At 49.2% G+C, this 16,156-nt stretch overlaps 1 long non-coding RNA gene across 1 annotated transcript; it reads right to left on the bottom strand.

Moving 5' to 3' along the window:
• Nucleotides 1–7,759: 7,759 nt before the first annotated feature.
• On the bottom strand, nucleotides 7,760–14,683 carry LOC118169930. The gene is made up of 3 exons (XR_004752370.1): nucleotides 14,465–14,683; nucleotides 12,191–12,517; nucleotides 7,760–8,423 (listed from the first exon to the last, which is right to left on the bottom strand). It is a non-coding gene; the product is annotated as an uncharacterized LOC118169930 (long non-coding RNA).
• Between the last annotated feature and the right edge of the window lie 1,473 nt (nucleotides 14,684–16,156).

Genomic DNA, 16,156 nt, shown 5'->3' with positions numbered 1-16,156 from the left:
GCCCGGAGCACCAGGCGGGCCCCTCTGTCCTGCAGCTCTTATGCTCTGGAGGACTTCGGGGAGGGCGGGGCCAGCGCCGGGGGCCGGGCCAGAGGCGCGTGTGTGAATATTAAAATATATATGTATATGGAGTACATCCCGGTGTGCATATGGGTACATAGATCTATGTACGTGGGCTATATCCTGTATATAAATGCATATATCCCTGTATTTTTATATATGGGTATGGGTATGGGGTATATCTATGTATGTACATGGATATATCCATATATACACATATATGTGTATGTGTATCCCCATATATATATCACAATACGCACATATTTAGAGGATATGTGAATCCATATACATAACCATACATACATATGTCTACACCTATCCTATAAATTAGCATTTGCACCAAAACAGTGCACCTAACGCCAAAACCAGGCTCTGTGGTGGTGGTCTCTGTGTTTTGGGGTTGGAAAAGGGAGGATCAGGGCACTGCTGCTCCCGCCACCAGCCGCCCCCATCCCCAAGGGCCCTTTGCTGCTCTCACCTGCCGCTCACGCTCCCATTTCTCCCAATTTTCAGAGGGGGGGACAGCAGTGGGACACCCCCCACAACAGGACAGTCACCATGCTGTCCGTGGAGGCAAGCACCCCGTGCCCGCAGGCAATCCCTCCCTCCTTGACCTGCAAGGGGAGCCAATGGTGACAGAGGGTTTCCACGGTTAATTAGCCATCCTTAATGAGCCATCAGGGCCACACGTTGACTCCAGAGAGCAAGCACATGTATGGGCAGGAGCCCTGGGGGTCTTGGGCACCCCTACAAACCTCCACAGCCTTCACTTGAGCCCTCCACGCCCCCAAAGCCGGCATGGCCTACAAAGGCCTTCCCTGATGGCACTCACAGGCCTGGGCAAAGCCACGGCTCTGTGGCATGCTCCTCCTCTCACCTGGGCGATCGATCACTCCAAAGATTGGGAAAAAATTACCAAAATCAGGCTGGTTTGTGAGAGCTTCCCACGAGAGGGCACTGGCTGCAAGGGAAATGCAGAAAAGTCCGAAGAAATAGGATGGAGGTTTCGCCACGGTTCTCTGCTTCTCCCCAGTGCAGCTCCTGGCCACCTCTGAATGTCCCGCTCTCCTTTCATGCCAGAAACTCTTTCTATTTTGGGGCAGCCAGGCCATTTTTGTTTATTTTTTCAAGCTTTCATTAAGCTTTTGGGACAAGGGAGGAAGCGGTGCTTTCCAGTGTTGTTAGCTGAGCCTCCCAAAGTCACCAGGACCACTGACACTCTGCAAGCAATGCCTCTGCGTGGAGGTAGCCAGAAATACTGTTCCCCCCCCCCCCCCCCTTTTTTTTCTTTTTTCTTTTTTTTTCCCTCATCCCTCTCCTCTTGCCTCTCATCTCCCTCTTCACCACATCTCCTGTCCCCAGGAACATCCCCCTGCAAGCCCATGATGCTGTGCCCTGCCTGATGCACCAAGACCACAGCCAGGAGGTGAACCCCTTGGAAGTTTTCTGCCCCTCAAAAGGCCAAAATCTCTTTTACTAGAGGCTTGATGACTGCTTCCCAAGAGGTTTTCTCTCCCCAGGGCCAAGCTTTTCCCCTGACTGTGTTAAATTGTCAGGGACAAGGCCAACCATTGGACCAGGAGACGTCGTCTGCTGACACAGTGCAGTTCCAAGCCAGGGATGTCCAAAGAGCCCAAATATTTGATTTTGGGAGGAGATAGAGCTGGTTAATAGAGCAAAATGTCCCCAGACACCTGGTGCAGGGTGAGGTGGCACAGCCATATGTGGAGGTTTGTCACCCATGGGTCAGTTTTCATTAGGAGGTAGCTTCATTAAGGCAAATTTGATCATTTTGGTTGCAGGTCAAAATTTTCAAAAGCTGCATAAGGATGTGATAGCATTTTGGGGGAGGAAATATGATAGAGGGGATTATTATTATTTATTTTTTTTTCATTTTTTTACGCTCTCACCATCAACGAAAGTGTCGATGACTGAAAACTTCTTGATGAAATAATCTTGTCAGGAAAAATTAACTTTGATTTCTCCTTCAGCTCTGTTAAGACTAGCTTAGCGAATGGAGAATTGTACCCTGAAAAAGAACCATGAAATCGGCCCCAGGCTCAGCATGGTTTAATGATTAACACGTAAAAGAAGGATGCATTGTTGACAAAACACAGTAAAAAGGTTTGGGGGATCTCTCCTTTCTGGCCCCTTTATGGAGGATGGACTGAGAGCTTGCATCAGGCTTTGGGTTTGGGTTTTTCATTCTCATTTATCTCTTGCTGGTTTGTGGGGGGTTTTGCTCCAGCCCATTGCAGGAGGCATCTGCCAGGCCTTGGTCAGCACATTGACCACCTCTTCCCAAACCTTCCAGTCCCATCCTGCAGGATCCATCCATGAATTTGCTGCTTCTGAAGCTCACCTGTGTGCTTCCCAAACCCTCTGTCCCATCCCATCCCTACTGATGGCTTTATGGGCACCATCCTGTACCTCCAGACGTTGACCGAGGTGGGTCAGCCCGGCAGCCAGCCGTCATGGGGTCATTTGTTCTCTTTGGGAGCTTCTCTTCAATTTAAGCACCAAAATAAAAGCCCGGCCTGGGAAAAGAGACGAGCACGTAGGAGAATCTGGCCCGCAGCAAGTCTGGCCAGGTTAAATTAATGGGAAAACTCCTTATACTGAAAGGATCCTGGTTTTGCCTTTGGCCCGTGGGATTGAAAAGCACTTTAAGTCTTGGCTTCCAGCTGTTGTGGAAGTGTAAAGTATATTTAATGTGATTTTTATTCAGCTCCTTATGGCGGTGATGGCACGAACATCTCAGAAACTCATTTACGCCCGGTATGAATTTTAATGCAGCAGCAGAAATGGGTCCTAGTTCTGCAGGGCCAAGCTGTCCCAAGGAGTGGTTCTTTGTTCTCAAAGTCGCACCAAGCCATTTCCAAGAAAGATTACCAGGGGTGTTGGGGCAGGGCTGTATTTCCCCAGCTGCTTTCGTGAGTCGACTGGGATCCAAAGGCACGCTCTGCAGTGATGATTACAAAAGGTTTCCCTTTCTCATCTTGTTCAAAAGCTTTTCAGGGGAACAAAAGAATCATTATGGGGCAAATAAGATTCAGCACACTGATACGGAACAATAGGAAAGTTAATTTAATGTGAAAGTTAAAGAAAACGGCGGTAAAGGGTCAAGTTTAACTTCTCCACACCCTTCCCCATCTCCTCAGTACCCTGATTTATATGAGCTGCGTCCGACCGGACTAAAGGCTGTACCTAAATACATTATTTCCTCCCGTTACATCAAAGCCTGTTTTACACCAGCCCCTGCAATCAGAGTGGACAAACGCCTCGTTTTTACGAGCTGTGTGCAGCGGAAAGGAAGCGGCGAGCGGCTGGCGTGCCGGAGGAGCCCATTTCCTACACCAAGCCCTTTTCCGAGTGCTCAACGTGAGGTTGCAGCCTGCGACCAGGTCCCCCTTTGTGATATTCATGAGACACCAGCAGCCAACCCAAACAGCTCGGGGATGGTTTGGGAACGCCCTGACACGGGGACCCCATGCGTGCTCGCTCCAGTGTTGGGGCATTTGGAGCATCCCACAAAGAGCAGTGGGTTGGGGGCATCACTAAAAAATTCCAAGTTATTTTTCCTATCTATTAATTCTCCCCCCCTCTCCCCCCCCCCCTTTTTTCCCCCATTTTCATAGGGCATCATTTTCAACTCCAATAAACCAAAAGCTCTCTAGGGGATTGTTTTTTTTTCCTGCCTCATCCTTGTTCTTTCAACTCCAACCTGAAAATTCTGCTGGAAATGCCTTGCTTGCTTTTTATTACCACAAGACAGTTTAATGCAACGTTGAGTGCTGCCTGTGCTCTATTGGCTTTCCGAATAAAGCGGATCCTGCAAATTTAATGTGCTGTTCTGTGTTACGTGGCACTTTATACACAGTGTTTACGGCACTGCGCAGGCATGGTATTACACTTAGAGCAATGTGCAGGGGAGGACACGAAGGGGACCCCGTCCCCTTCCTCCCACCATTCATATGGGGCCATGGCAAAGCAACCTGCCTGGATCGAGCAGGGAATTAGCAGGGGTGACCACTTCTGCCAGCAGCTCTGGAGACACAGGCTGCCCTTTCTTAACCTGTGAAGGGAAAAGGAGACCTCATGTGTATTTAACCTAAACTTTGTTTTCATGACTTTCAAGGCATGTCTATGAATTTTCCTGTTTTTGCTTCATTCCACAGGATCCTCGGCCAAGCTTCTGTCCCCTCCCAAACGGCCCCAGCTCCTCAGCCAGTGTTTTTTTGTTCTCCACATATTTTAATCCTCTGCAGTGAAGACCTTGGGTAACTTTGAGCAAGAGAACAGTGCTTGCCCTCACTGCACCTTCACCACAATGCTCCCTTGCTTGGAAATCCCAGAAATCTCTCAGATTTGGGGGAATGGAGAAGGGGAAATCCCAAGTCCAGAACAGGGTGTCTGGGGGGAGTAGGGGGGAATAGAAGTGGCATCCTTGGCCCAGCATGGGAGTATTTTGGGGAATGGGGTGGGGACAGCCCAAGGCTGCCCCATGGCACTGTCCCCAGCCCCATGCCAGCAAACCTCCCCGCTGTCATAACGGGAGCATTATGCACGGCCGTGTCTCCTGGGGCAGGCTTTTAAACCCGCTAATCTCCTGTAATCGCACGCGTGTTGCAAACACCTGTTCCCCCTGCAAAGCCACCGGGGCTCTGGGAGAGCGTTTGGGTGAGTGCAATAACAGGCGCAATTAGAAAGGCGGGCTTTGATCTGCGGGGGGTAAGGAGTCCAGGCAGCTGTGCAGAAGCCTCTCACGCAGTCACTCTTCTCCGTCTCCCTCTCCGTGACATCCTAACAAAGAAGACCTTGTGTCCTTGACTCCTTGTTACAGCTCCTTCCCAAGCCCCGGCCACCTGCCTGTCCCCGTGTCCAGTGTTCGGGCACCTCACCCATTGCTGCTGGCACAGGGCCAGCCTTGATGCTTGCAGTGAGGGTTCCCCACTTAGGGGTCCCCACAAGCATCCCCCCAACAGGGGAATGCTCTGCTGCACCAAGCACTTTGCTGCCTGTTCTCAATGTCAGCATTTCCCTCCAAGCCTTTGCACTGTGTTCACATGAAAAAAATCCAGACAAGGATCTGCCAAAGCAGGATCCCAGCCGGCATCAGCAAATGTCTTTATGCTGTGCTGGTTGCGTGCAGCTGAACAGATTTCTACCCTTGCTAATGCAGCTGGAGAGTGCTCAGCCCTGGAGGGTGAGCAGTGTGGAAGCAGACACTCTATTCAGGCAAACACAGAGGCTTTAACCTGGGGCTTAAAATGTTTAACCTTTGTGATTTCAGAGAGGTTTTTCTGGGCTTGGTGCATGCACGTAGCAAGGGGATGCTCTCAGGTCATTATAACCGGGGTGCAAGCACAGGAGCACCAGAAGCAGGTAAGGGGAAAGCTAAAACCAAACTGTGTCAGACCAGCACTTTCTGGGGAAGCTCAGATGTGTGGTTGGGCTTTCAGAGGTCCCAAACATCATGATGCTGACCTTGCCTTGCAGCCAGGCCACCATGTGGACCACACATCGCCCAACGACTCCTTATCCCCGTGTTTTCTCTACTGTCATGGAGCAGGGGAGGTAGGGATGTGCAGGTGAGGTGTGGGAGCCTGATATATCCACTTGCAGCCCAAGAAACCAGGGCACAGCAGCTCAGAGCCCATCGTTTGGGTCATTTAACCCTCAAAGAACAGTCATGCTAGAGATGGCACTGTACAGGAAGGTCTTGCCTTGACAGAAGCACAAAAGCCCACCTAACAGGTCCTTTCCTTCCCAAATTTCCACGTGTCTTTGTAGGCACGACTGCGGAGGAAGTACCTCTTAAGACAAGGACAGGGAAAAAAAATCCTTCTGGTCTTCTGTCACATAGTTTCCATAAGTGCTGGAATAAGGCGGGTCTGAAAAGGAAGCGAGGTGGATACAAAGCGAGAGGAAAAATAATCTCAGGGAAAGAAATCTAACTCCATCAGGCAAACAAAACAAAACAAAAAATGTTCTCTTTTTTCCCTCCTTTTCTTTCATGGAAAAAACAACAGAAGAAATAGAAACCAGGGAGGAAAGATGAAGACCCTTCCGTTTGCAAACACTCACGGAAAATGACAGGTTTTTACACATGGAGGCTGTTCATCAGCCTAGTTTTGGCCCGAATTTCTCTGTTTACAGTGAGCTCTCCATGCGGTCAAAGCCCACGCCAGACCTGTCACTGCTAAGCAGCGAGTGCCGGCGGGCAGCGATGAGCTTGGTTAGAGGTGGTGGCAGGATCCGAGAGCAAAGGGATTATTTTTGCTCCCCGAGGAAGCAGCAGGTGGAAACAGATCCGCAGAGCCTCTCTCTGTGGTTGCTCGGCGAAATGTCCGACCGGGATCCCTCGCCCGCAAAGCCGGGGAGTTTGCTTCTCCAAGCAAAAGTTTTTCATTAGAGAAGTTTGGGTTTTGTAACAAGCCTGATACATTCGTATAAATATTTTGTTCCTCGGGGAGGGCAAGCAGGCTCTAGGAGAGGCTTTGTTTAGCTGCAAAGCAAGTCTTCCATCAACTGCAGGGGTTTTGCCCACTGCTGAAGCCTCCCCGTGCTCCGTGCATGGAGTCAGGATGTGGTGACCTGGGGGGGATGAAGCCCATCCACTCCCACCCCACATGCCCTGCATGATGTCTCGTGGCCCTCTGCTCCCCATAAAGGAATCCTGATATTTCTCCTCGCTCCCCAAAATATCCTCCACTGAGGTCTAAGGCAAGCATGAGCTGGAAGGGCTTCAGATGAGCCTTTATCTGCAGCATGGTTGGGTTTTATCCCTCATCAAATTCTCCCAGGAAGGCCAGGTCTGCTGGCTGGTGCTGGGTGAGATGCAGATTTTATGTAAAATGAAGCTTTAGAAAAGAGAAGTTATAGGAGAGCAAAAGGAGAAGGCTATAGTGAAGAGCAGAGGGGTTCAGGGCGGTAGCATTGTGTGACAGGGGCTGGCCATCAGGAGCAGAGGCTGAAGGCATGGCAAGGATGCTCCAGCAGCACTTCACCTCCTCTTGATATCTCAAAATGTTAGTTTTTACCAGGATTGTCCTTGTGGCACCATATATGCCAAAACCAATTTGAGGGAACCCTGACCAAGACAACACATAGCATCTCTGGGCATTTCCCAAGGGACTAAGCATCAGCAGAGGAGGTGCACGGGGCAAAAAGGGATTAAAGAGGAGGTCAAATTTAGGTCTTGGGGTTTCCCAAGGGGGGTTTCCCAGTGCTAGACACGTGTGAACCCTGGTGCTGGGGGACATCCAACAGGAGCCTTTTGGCAAAGGGGCAGAGAGGCACAGCCAGCATAATCTCATTGTAAACCTGCTTCCATGCCGGGAGGGATAAGGCTGGACATAGACAGCTGGAAAAAAATCCTCTGAGTGCTGAGTAAAAGCTTGCCAGGCAATTAGCATTGCCATTGTTCACACCGATTTAATTCTCTCATGGCAGGTTTTGTAACTTCTTAATTCCTTGGTTGGCCTGTTGGGGGGATGTGTCTGCAGGGTTTGGGGAACACTGACCCCAGGTCTGCTCTCTGCTTCTGGCTGGGAACAGCCAGCTTTACATCAATAACGTGAGAGCAGTGTGGGAGACGGGCTTTTAGCACAGGCTATGCCATTCGGTTTGAAAGGAATAGAATAATCGATAAAGGAAAGGTGGCTGTGCGAAAGGCTGAACCAATATCATCCAGCATTAAAATAATTCCTGGGCTAAAAGAATAAGACATGCATACTCCATAAATGAGGAACTATAAGAGTTTATGACACTAACAATGGCAAGAGCACAACTCATAACAGAATCATTCGATCAATTTTCCTCAAATGGTTTCCAGACTAAGGGCTAGAGCGGGAGGCCAATAAACAAGCTCCCTAAATTCCACTTCTACTTCTGCCTGTGAGCTGGCACAGAGCACCGCATGTGCCCGGCAAAAAAGGCCTGACCTCAAGGACAGCTCGATGCCAGTGTCCCTGAAAAAAACAGCTTGCTCCATCCCAGCTCCCCCGCTGGGAAAGGTGACCTGTCCCGGCCGTCAGCGGGGAGAGCCGAGAGATGAAAGCCTCTCTTCACCCGCCAGACATTTCGAGCAGAATTACCTTTTGATGAAAGCATTTCTGCTGACATTTTTTTGTCTTCCGGAAAGCAAAGCGAGCGGAAAAATACCCATTCAAAATGAAACAGAAAGTTTCTCCCTTTTCACCTCCTTTGTCTCCCGTGGAAGAGTTCAGCAATGTTTCCTTTGCAAAATATTTTCTTTGCCCTTGCAGCCGTTTCAGCTCTCCCAGTTGCTCTGATTACTCGCCACCTCCAGAGTTCCTGTGACATTTATTTAATGATCTTGAAAAGCCTGTCAACGAAAGCTGAATGCAAAAAAAATATATAATTTTAGTAAATTATTACTAAATTGCCACTTTCCCCACCTCTTTGAATGTCACTGTTATGGTGAGTGGCTTTCCCTGCATTAGCCTGTGTTTTGCCACACTGATGTGTTTTAGCCTTAATAATTCATACCTTAATTCCCAAATTTTCCAGAGCCCTCTCCCCAGGAAGGTATTTTGGGATGGACCCAGCATCTCCATATTTCACTGGCTGTGGACGTAACTATTTAATTTAAGCCACGGAGCTATTTATTCTGCAAGAACACTGTGCTTTTATTAGCCATTTATTTACAGTACGTGGCATTCCCCACGTGCATGACCTGCTCACGAGCACAGAAGGAGGCTATTTATTTTGGAGTCTTCTCTAATTTACACTAACCATGGAGCAGGGACCCATAAAAAGGCTGGCAAGCGGAGCAGAGCCAGCTTGTGGGCTCTGACAACACAGCCACTACAAGGCACTATTCATCCCTCGCCCATAAATATATATTTCAAGGAGCCCAAGGGAGTCCAGAGTTCAGTTTCCATCTCCTGAAAGTTTTTTAAAAAAACAGGTGGGCACCATGCACGTGGTCACTTTGTGTTGTACTGACCTTATTGCAGGCTGGGGAGGCGTAGGGATGGTGATCCTGCACCCCCAGACCCCATCACACCCCTCTGCCCCCCTTGCACATCATGTGCATGGCTGGAGGGGAAGACGTGCAACCATATTTCAGCAGGAGAGGGAGAAAAAATAAATAAATCATAATAATTAGGAATTGTTCTACCGAATGCCTTTCCTTCTGTGGCACCCCAAAGTGTTCTTAGGGAACCCTGCAACACCAAACATCTGGGCACAGCAACAAGCAATAAGGAACAACAGCATGTTCATTGTTTAGCAGCCTTTTATAATCCATCCAATGTTTTTTAAATAAAGTGGATGGAAAATAATGGAGATTCCAGGCCCTGGAACCCATTATTCTTGCATGCCAAGAGCAATGCCGCTAAGTGCAACAAGGACCCTGAAGTTAATGAAATTCCTGCCTGAGCAAACTTTTATCATGCTGTTTGGTAAAATGACTCGTGCATCATAAAAGCAACATCACTCGAGCTGTTAAAATGTCTTCTGTGTAAAGTCAGGCTAAGGAGCAGGAGGAATACATTTGTTAAATTACATATAACTGGTCATATATATTTTAAATACATCTTTATTAGGTTACTGGAGGTTGTTGAGTTTAAAGCATAATGGTGAATTGATCAACTGCTGTGCCAGTGATACAAGTCTCCCGTTTGAATGGAAGGCTGAAAAATTTTAACTGATTTTCATACAGAACAGCAATCCATCACTCCACCACGCCTGGAAAGGCTCCATTGCTAGAGCAGTTTTCTGTAAAAATGTTTCATTGACAGTCGAATGAATAAATAACCGAATCACTTCAAAGCCCCCACAGGAGCATTTGTTTGAAGAATGCATTTTCGATGACAGCATCTACCCTGTTTCTAAAATCCCTAATAATCTTCCCTCTTCGACTCAAGCTCTGTTTTGCATGAGGGGAGCTTTGCAGAGAAAACCTTCCAGCCGGCCCTAATTAACTTCAGTTTTGTCCTGATGAAGCACATCTCTGGAGCTGGATTTTCGAAGCCCTCGCATCTGCCCTAACATCTCTCCAAGTGGAGCTGGCTGGAAAATGCCCTGAAAATGCAACAGGGACTGAATTTGCCCTTGGAATCCCACTCAGGTGTCCATAAGCAAAGGTCGACTGCTGACTTTTCACCCACCACAGCCTGCTCTTTGCGAAGAGACACACGGGACAGATTTCTCCTCTTCTGCTGCTGGATGGAGGTTGGAAGAGTTAATTTTAAGGGCTGCCTGAAGCTCAGCTTGTTTCACCTCCACTCACCCCCTCTTTAAAGTTTTTAAAGTATTTAGATGGAATTTATTTTCAAGATCAGTTACGCACAGCGCCTGTGAGTAATCCACCCTGGCTGGATAGATAACTCTGGATCTCATTCATCATTTTTCCCTGACCCTTTATTTGTAGAGCTGATTATAAAAGTGCCTCCTGAGCCAACAGTCCAGCAGCTCTGTTGAAGTCAATGAGCTTGGGTTAATTTGTACCCACAGACGAGGCGAGCCTAAACCTTCATCTCTTGCATTTTGGGGGCTTTCTCTGCTTTTTGACCAAAACCTGAAAAAGTAGCAGCAACAAAGCTGTGGCAGACATCTCCCATTTCTGCTGAGCCCAGAGAGTGAGCCAGCCCTTTGCCTGGTGGCCTGGAGAAGTGCAGGGTGATGAAGTAACCCTAACGTGTTTCCAGAAAGACTCATAGGTGTCAGGAGCCCTCTCATGCGGGGAACAACAGGACAACATCAGTGTCACCGTCCCTGCCTCCTGACCAAGGGCAGGGTGCCCGTGTGCTTTCTGAACACAGCCACTTCCATGAAAACCTGGCTCAGCAGGGACACAAGGACACTGCTCCCATGGGTAAGATCGAGTTGAGGGTGTCCAGGGGCCCGGGGGTGGTATGAGGAGCTGTAATCTCCTTGCTTGAGAAATGAACAAGTCCTTCAAGACTTGCTGCTCAAAGTTTGGAATGGAGATGCCATTTGTTGTCCTCATTGCTTCCTGCTGGGTGGTTTTTCTCCAGGCACCCCCTTTGCTTGACTCCCTGGTGCCACCAGGCGCTGCTCTTCTCCAGACTCTTGCCTGCCCTTCCACCCTAAAAACTTGGCCCCGGGGTGGGTGTTTCACTTCTCTTCTGGTCAGTGGAGCTGTGAGGGCACCCAGGATAGGATGGGAGGAAATGGAGACCCCATCCCATTAGTGAATGCCCCCAAAACCCTGCTGTCACTGGTGCCTCTCCCTTTCCAGAGGAGTGCTGGGAAAGCGCTGCGCTCCACAGAAAGAAAACCATTCCCCCTGGAGAATGCTGGCATGCTGTTGAGTAACAAAGGCACGGAAAGTATTTTGGATCGCAGGTTTCAGGGAGGTTTCTTGGAAGCAATCACTTCTTGTTGTTCTGCTTCGCTGACATAAACCTGGAGGGCTCGCTGCATTTCTTCTCCCCACTTGGCGTTGCCAGAGTTGTCATGTGTAAGCCCACGCCTGGTGGTGGTGCTGAGCCCCACCGTGATGCAAGCACCGACATTTAATAGGGCTGACAGGAAGAAAGACGGAGGCAACTCGGAGACAATCCAGAGACAGCCAGCAAGAGTGACAAGAGGCTGAGAAGCCATGAGCTATGAGGGATGGATGAGACAGTTGGCTGTGTTTAGTCTAGCTGGGGATAGCAAGGCAGAGGGGCATGATAACAGCCTTCCAGCATGGAAAAGCTGTCACGGGAAGGGCTGCTACAGTGTGCTGCGTCCACCTGGTAGGCGGTGGGAGAAATCAGCTCCTCTTGCAGCCAAGATAAGGCTTGGATGTCAGCAAACATGGAGTTTCTGCCACCTAATAACAGTCATGAGAATGAAGGGCTTAAGGATAACAGGGTCTGGATGAAGAGCAGCTGTGGATGGAGTGACAATTTGGTGTCCCCAGACCCTGTGCTGCTGCCCCAAGGCCTGTCCTGCTGCTTGCCAGCACTGAGGGAAGATGTTTCCCCTCCTCTGGCTTGTGGAGGAGTCCACTTTTAACCTAAGTCCACTTTAAACTCTAACCACACACAGGTGTAAGACCTCAGGTGCCTGTCCTCAGAGCAGATGGCCAAGCAGAAAAATGGAAGCACTGCTGCTAAAATATATAATATATATATATATATTTCTGTACCTGAAACCTGGCTCTGCTCCCAGCTGTCTCCTAATGTCTCTCTGAGTGCTGCCTCCCTGAACCTGTCCAGCTCCTGGATTTGTGTCCCCTGCTTCTCCTTGGCACATATTGAGCATGAATAAAGCAGAGCCCTCCTGCAGCTTGCCCTCTCGGCCAGTGCTGTGTCCTCCCTGTGGTTCTGGAAAGCTGCAAACAGCCCCGGTGTGTGTGTCCGGCTCTCCCTCGCTGCGCAGCACCAGCTTTCTGCTCCCTTTACCTTTCTGCCCCTGACCACTTTCGAGGACTTTACAAACTGTTATCTCACGAGGTGTTGTTTTGCTCCGTTCCCTGTTAAAAACAGCGAGCACGCGTGGCGTTTAATGGAACAGATGGCTGGCTCAGCGCTTGGACCGCTCCGGCCCCATCGTCACCCCGCGTGCACACACGTGCGCTGTCGGCAGTGCTGGGGATCGTGACCTCGCAGATGGTCTGGGCGAGCTCGGTCTGGGACAGATGGAGCTTGGACCCGGGGGAATGCTCTGGGTCCTCCCCAGCGTTTGGTATTCAAGGAATCTGGGGGGGAGAAAGGGCTTCATCTAGTGCAGACTGGTGGATGGAACAACCCACAGTGTGCTGCGGGAGTTTCAGCCGGGATGTTGCACTCCTGAGCAGGCTGGTTTCCAGGCGGGTGCAGCTGGGGAAAGTTTATTTTGCTGTGCTGCTACTGTCCCGAGGTCATAAAGGAACACTTGGTGCATTAGCCCCTACTTAGGCCATGCTGGTGAGACACGGGATGGGTTGAGCATCACGGGGAGGAGAGGCTTTTTTGGCTAGGAGGACATCAAAGGGATGTGCAGCCCCTTTGCCCTGAGGGCTGTAACATCTTAGGAAACCCATCACCACGTCCTGGCCACCAGCACCATCCCAACACCCCCACAGCTGATGTGAGCAGCTGTGTCCTGCTCTGTTTATCCCCATGTCCCTGCAAAGGGACATCCTCTGTGTACACTCTGCTGGGATTTCATCCCCCAGCATAGACCCACGGATTAAAACCAGTAATAACAACCAGCAATTAATAACGTAACTCAATCCCATCCAGCTCTGGAGCATCAGGAAACGGCCTCCCCTCCCTTCCCGTCCCCTCCTGGCACTGGCAGCAGGGTGAATCTGTGGGCTCAGGCCTCCTTATCAGCCGCAGGCAGCAGGAAGCTCCCCGAGCCGGGGCGGCCGTGGTGCATGGTCTTGTGGCTGCCCTCGCGAGCCGCTGGGGTGTTTTTTCCACGTTTTTTAACAGCCGTGGTGGGATGCACTGAACTGCTTCACCCAACCTTTCGCAAAGTCTGCCTCTCGAATCATGATGTTATCTGGAAACCCTGCACGCAGAGGTGGTGCCGGAGGAAGCCTTGTCTCTCTCCTCTCCTTGAGTACAAAGCTTGGGCATCATCTTAACAGCTGAAAAAAATAATTACAAAGAGCAGGTATTGGCCTGACAGACCAGACGGATGCCTTCTCTAATAACCCCTGTATTTCTTGTGTTTTAATCAGCCTGCTCACTGTCCGCAGGGCCTAGCACTGTGGGGCCAGCACACCTAGCCTTAACAACATAATAATTAGGAAGCCTTTATTGGGTAAGAATTTAGAAATATCAAGTATCTCGCTGTTGCTGTTTCCGTAGATAATATCCCCCTTTCAACTACATCCTTTCCAAAACACAGAGACAAAATGCAGCACAGCAGGAGATGGCATCCGTCTGCAGCCTTTGGTATGGCTGTGGAGGTTGGTGTAAAACCGAGGGCCCCCGTTCCCATCCTCGCTGTGGGGGAAACATTACAGGAGCTGGCTGGGGCCCAGGCCTAAATGTAACTTTGGAGAAGACTTGAGAAGCTCCTGTAAATGAAATTCAGGGAAGGAGGCTGCCTCTGAGCCAGTCCTGGCAAAGAGAAATCTACCTCTGAATGGCGCTTTTCCCTCGTGTTTTCCTTCTGGCATCCTTCTAATATGACAGCAATTAAAACCCCTGAAAAATGGATGGAAACAATTTGGAAGAGGTCTCTATTAAGTTTGCTCTCATTAGCACTGCAGGCTATTTTTTTCAGCTGCTAATTGACAGTTGCCTTCCACATGCAGTGTCAAAAAAAAAAAAAGTAAAAAAAAAAAAGCCCCAAGATATTGTATCAGGGGTAATTTTAACCAGGGCTGTCTTGAGCTGAGGATTATGAGAAGGGAGATGGTGACATGGAGCCCATGTCAGGAGCCATGGAGCAGGGAGGAGTCATCAGCTGGGGACGCACTCACCCAGCATCTGGGTGCCCTAGGAGATATGTCAGGTCAGCCAGTCTCTTCTTTGGAAAGAAATGGGTTTGGCCCAGGAAATGCACACCAAAACGCTCGGCTCGGTGCTAAATAGCTGCTTTCAACCATGCCTTTGATCTGCAGGAAATTACAGGCGTGGCCATAGCTGCTGGCTCTGTTAAGCAAATACCAACATCACCAGGTGTCTCCATTTCCCCTGTGGGCTTCTGGGTCACTCCCAAGAGGGCAGAGCTCTGTCCCCAGGAGGGACATGAGAGGTGCTGGTCCTCTCTGGACAAGGAACAATCAAAAGCAGATGAGCACTCAGAGGAGCAGAGGGACATGGACCATGCTGGAGACTGCCGTGCCCCTAAGTCATTGCTCCATCCCCAGCTGATGCCCCCTGGGACAGTTTCCTCCCAGGTTTTCTCTGGCCATGTGCTCTCCGACACCTCAACCTGTTGTTTATGGTAGTTATTAGATGGAGAGACGATTGCTTTAAATAAATCCTTCCTTGGGCATAAGGAAACAATGACGGTTTCCCCAAGCTGAGGGCAGGGAGTTATCTGAAACACAAATAACCACTGAGTCTGTCGATGGCTCTGTTTCTATTAAAGAGAAATATGTAAGAGATCAAATTCTGCAGCTAACAGCTAATAGTTGGCTACACCGCTGACATCTCCACATAAGCTCGCCCCTAAATAACTGAGCTTTGGAGCTGGCTGGGAGTTCTCACCGAAATAGCTCTTTCGGGCAGGGAAATGCAATTTCTGCAAACTTGGAATTTTCTGTAGGAAGCTGTTTCGGAGAGTTCCTTCTTTCCTTGAGAGCAAACAACAAAAAAGCCAATGAGCCAAACAATATTTAATTTCAGTTTGGCTTCCTTAGGATGAAAACCTAAGTTTGTGAAGTCGAGCCGAGATGTTAAGTTTTGTCAGTATAGCATTAACCAGAATCTGCAACAATTTTGCTGCGCTGCTATTCATGAGCAGTTTTTCTGGCTGGGTTTCATCTAGACTACATTTTCCACCATATTTTCTGTAGCCCTGCTTACCTGGTGAGCTGGTGAACTGGGACAGCCATCATAGCTCCCAGGAACTTGAGGTATAGGGATTTCACTGCAAACTCCTTGCAGGGCTTTCATCCTGTGTGTCCTTGCCCTGGGACACCAAGGTGACCATTAAACCTGAGCGATATTCAGCCTGAGAAATGGCCCTGATGCTCCCAATTCCCTTGTTGTGAAATGATACAGAATGACAAAATATGATGCAAAGAGCCAAAACCCACGGACTTGTGGCCTGCTGGGACAGATGTCATACCCACAGCCTTGAGGAGATCAAGATCTAGACCTAGATCAGCTGATGGCCACACTGCAGGAATTATACATTGGTCCAGTAGGGCCACAGTCTGCCAAGTAGGAAATCACTGTTATTTAAAAAGATGTAAGCAACCAGCAACAGGAAGAGGAACCAGAAGACAATATTTTCCAAATACAGGTGGCCTCATTCAGCGTACAATAGCATGCATAGGATATCATCCCTACACTGTGTATTTGTCTGTACAGACCAGTTAAATGGATTTAGGACATGAGTTCTCAGTCATTTGGATATCTTGCTGTAAATTCCCATATGGCTGCTTTTATCCTGGATACAAGCACATTTGCTATGCAGATAATCTCAGTTTGGTGGAATTTAA

Source organism: Oxyura jamaicensis, chromosome 7, assembly GCF_011077185.1.
Source record: "Oxyura jamaicensis isolate SHBP4307 breed ruddy duck chromosome 7, BPBGC_Ojam_1.0, whole genome shotgun sequence".
Taxonomy (NCBI): Eukaryota; Metazoa; Chordata; class Aves; order Anseriformes; family Anatidae; genus Oxyura; species Oxyura jamaicensis.
The sequence above is the reverse complement of the archived record's forward strand: the minus strand, read 5'-3'. Positions and strand labels throughout refer to the sequence as shown.